Raw genomic sequence first — 4,384 nt, forward strand, 5'->3', positions numbered from 1 at the left:
AGCCCAGCTCCAGTAGCTGCAACGCCTGAGAAGAGTTCTGCACCAATGCAGGAAACGGTCAGGAAGCCAGGGCCCTCCAGGCCTCAGGCAGTGAAAGGACGGCCGCCGATGTCATCCCAGGCCAAGGGGCAGCCTGATCAGCAGCCTGCCTCCAGTCCAGCTGCCAGTGATGGGTTCATATTTCGTAGAAGCACTCGCAAAAGTATAAAGAAAAGCACCTAGAAATACCTGATGGTTCACAGGTGTTTGATTTCTGACATGTGATGGTTCATATCAAGTTCTTTTGTTCAAGCCATTGGCGTTCATTGTGTGAAAGTGATTATTCTATCATGCCTCAATTGTGAGCTGCTGCCCTTAGTGAAATGCCAATGTAAGCACAGCCCTCATGTTAATATGATCATCCATGGCCACTAGCGCATGTTTCAGCTGGGCGCTAGGCAGAGGACACAAATGGAAAGGAGCCGGCAGTCTACATGCATTGAGGTGAGTCTTTATTGATTTCATTGTGAGTGGGCATCAGGGTAACTGGAAGCAGGTAATTATGAGATTGTCTCTTGCCTCCTTGCCCATCTCTCAATCTGCCCGGCCTCCGGTGGAAGGGCTTCAGCATCCAGTGCTGCTTGTTCATCACCCTCCTCCACGTTCTCCTCGTCAGTGGAGGAGTGTTGCTCAAGCATCTCATTGTCGTGTAGGGCCTCTTCCCTTTGCAGTGCTAGATTGTGCAGTGCACAGCAGAGCACCACAATACGTGAAACCCTCGCAGGGGCATACTGCAGGGCTCCACCGGATTGATCTGGGTCATCTTGAACAGGGCATTGATCACCTCCTTAATGCAGTGCTGGGTTGCTGCCTGGGAGACACCACACATGTCCCTGGTGAATCCTTGGAATGCTCCAGATGCGTAAAAGTTCAGAGTCACTGTGATCTTCAGGACCACTGGCATAGGATGACCCCCAAATCCCATAGGTCGCAACTCGTCTTGCAGCAGGGTGCAGAATTTGGCGACAGCCTCCCTGGAGAGGTGTAATCTTCGCTGACAATGCCGCTCGGATATTTGGAGATAACTGATTCGAGTCCGGTACACTCTCTGGCGCAGGTGGGCCTTTCGTGGCATGGCCGGCTGCTGCTGCTCTCATTGTGGAGTTTCACGGGCAGGCACAGCTGTATCCTGGTCCTCCCTCCATCAGAGGCACCATATCATGCCAAGGGGATCCACAAATACAGGATGTATGAGACCCATGCCAGGTATCCGGTGGGCCGACAGAGTGCTGTTGATGCAAAGACAACCCTGCCTTGGCAGCTGAGCTTTTGCCACTTCTCCTGGCAGACTCACTGATGGCCCTCAGTGCCCAGCCTTACTGATAGCCGACCCTCTCATCCAGCAGTATGGGCAACCATACATCTTAGCCAACAATTTGGTCACCCGATACAGTCACGCAAAACCAAAGACATCCCTCGCAGTGACCCTGAGACCCTGCCCCCCACCCCTTGCAGATGCCCCCAGATCCCAAACCCCCCTTGCAGAGATCCCCAGAACCTGACCCCGCCCCCTTGCAGAGACCCTGAGACTCCGACCCCCTTGCAGTGACTCCGAGACCCTGACTCCACCTTGCAGACACCCCCAGAACCTGACTCCCCTTGTAGAGACCCCATGACCTCAAACCCCTTGCAGAGCTCACAGCACCCGAGTCCAACAATGGCCTCCGCACCCCCCTCTTCCCCTGTACAGCACTGTTCATGGCTGCCTCCCCATCGCAGCACTGAAGCTTTTCACCTCGGAGCCGCCAGGGTTTAACAGTCATGAACCCGAAGGGACATGAGTGCCACTCGCCGTCCACTAAATCACAAGCCCAACATTAAATTGAGGTGAATTAGATGCAAATGCATTACAATCAGCTGCTTCGCAGTTTAAAATCGATTTCTGTCACTTTGGGGCAGTAATGCTGCCTCGGTACTTTCCAGCCACTGACTCAATCCAGAACCAGCGTTGTGTGATGCCAGATTTCCAGATGGACGCTCCGACAAGATTCTCCGTCCCCCCACACCACCATTCCTGCTTTGATCACTGCACAAAATTCTGCCCAAAATGTACAGCATGAGTGCCCTCCTAAAGAAAACTGATAGATCCTAATTACAAAGTTCCAAATAGTTAGATGATATTACTAATATATTAACAGCACATTCCAATGAGCAGTTGCTGCTTTCTTGTCTAGACAGATCTGTTGACCTATATGAAAGAGTCTATTGTCTGGTTTTAGGAGATTGCAGATGATGATAATTCTCAGTGTACAACTGATGGATTTATATTGATTGTTCCAGGGCATGATGTGACTCTGTTCTGAAAAGTGGGCAGAATTAAGTTTCTTAGCCACTAATGCAACTAAGGTTGTTGTGCTGCCAGCAACATTTTCTTTAATGTGTTGTTATTGAGCAATGATGTAAAGGCTGTTCATTCAGTTTAATAACTTGTGACAGGCATCACCAGAGCTGGTCTCAGTCTGGGTTCCCAAAGGAAAAAAACAGCTAACCTCAAAAGCTCCAGAAATGAGTCCCTGTGTATCTTAATAGGAACAGAAAATCAGTTATTTTAAGATTATAGTTTCACTACAAAGATCTTCACTTGTTATACATCTGATGCTTGTCAATGCTCCACATTACTCTAGATGCTTGTCTATCTAGTGCCTTCAGTGTGCCAGCCTGGTACTATTGATTAGTTTGCTTTGGTATATTTGCCGAGAAATTGGATTTGCACCCAAAACAGTACCAAATTGGTTAAAAGATTGCTTCCCATGCTGGCCTGAGGCCTGACCAAAACTGGTATCATGTCTCACTTGAATTGAACAAGCAAAATGCAGGAGGGATGGGGGATGTGGTGGTAGTGGTGGTGGGGGCGGGGGAGGGGCTGGTTGTGGTAGTGAGGGGCTGTTTGTGGAGGTGAGTCCCTGCCAGCTGCAGACGTAGTGTTTTTGTGGAAAGGGAGGAGAACCACAGGAGGGAAACTTTTAAAAAGTTTTGTGCTCATTTCTTGAGAGGCCTCCAGTGGTCCCTTGGTTAGGCCATTCAAGACCTGATACAACCAGTAAACTTTGCCCAATGATTGTATAAATTTCAATCAGGTTCTATAACTGGTGTTAGGGCCCCTTTTCACATAGGCAAGGTGCCTGATGCCTGTCTCAGTTAGGCCCACTGAAGACCTAAATGGCACCAGCTTTCACTTTGGCAGCTGGCGTACTGTACTTCCAGGGAATCTTGGACAAAAAGGAGTAGAATTTTCAAGATGCGGTGAGGGCCTGTAATTTCACACAACCAAATGGTGTAATAGAATCCTAATATGTTACCAGTGCTATTTTAGTTGGAAGCAGGACCCGGCTACTTGCCCGAATATGGTGGATGACTATTTATTCATGTAAATAAGCTATATATCAGCTTGATAAGGGCCAGTTTGCAATTTTTGACAGGAAGCACGGGAACAATGAAGGGTCTCAAGCATGTCTATGAAGAGGAGGCGACAATTCAATCGGAAACCAGTCGTGGCCACGGGTGATAATGATAAGGCAGCATTATGGGGTAAGGCTGACTGAGGTGCTCATGCATTGACACACAGTTGCCATCATGTGAGCAGACCTCCCTGAGCATTTGGACTGTGATGCTGGGGCACTTACTGGGGGTGGGGGGAGATGGAGGGGGGGGAGTTGTGAGCCTGCAGGGACAACAGGAGCATAAGAAGGGGTTCAGGAAGCCCTGACAGTTAAGCTGACGGCAAGCCAAGCCAGACCTGGACATGGGAATAAGCTATTCCAAGATAGGCGAGTAGCCATGAGAAGCAGTATCTGCAGCAGCAGATGCAGACCTCTGGACACAAAGAGCACAGAGTTGAGGAACGAGGGCAGAAAGGCAACCAAGGCAATACCCTCAGCATAAGGTGTACCGCTAAAAAATAAGCCACCTCGATATGTCAGAGAATCAGTGCTGTAGGAAGCTTCGCCTAGCCAGGCAGATGGTTTCTGACATGTGCACGTTTGCTGAAGATCACCTCAGACCTTGCAGGCCTCCTGGGCATGCCCTGCCAGTAGCCGTAAATATCACAGTGGCTTTGAACTTCTTCACCTCTAAATCGGCAGGGCATTTCACAGGTTGCAGCACATCATTGCATAAGAAAGGTCACTGATGCCCTGTTCGAGAGGGCAGGGGAGTACAAACCATTCCAACTGGTTGCGGCAATGCAGGCATAGAGGGCAGTGGGATTTGCCTCCATCTCTGGATTCCCTCAGGTCCAGGGGATCATCAATTGCACCTATGTGGCCATTAAGACGCCAAGTGAGCAGCCAGGGGCATTCATGAACAGCCAGGGCTTCCACTCTCTATATGTTCTGCTGGTCTGTGC

The sequence above is a fragment of the Heterodontus francisci genome, chromosome 1, assembly GCF_036365525.1.
Source record: "Heterodontus francisci isolate sHetFra1 chromosome 1, sHetFra1.hap1, whole genome shotgun sequence".
NCBI lineage: Eukaryota > Metazoa > Chordata > Chondrichthyes > Heterodontiformes > Heterodontidae > Heterodontus > Heterodontus francisci.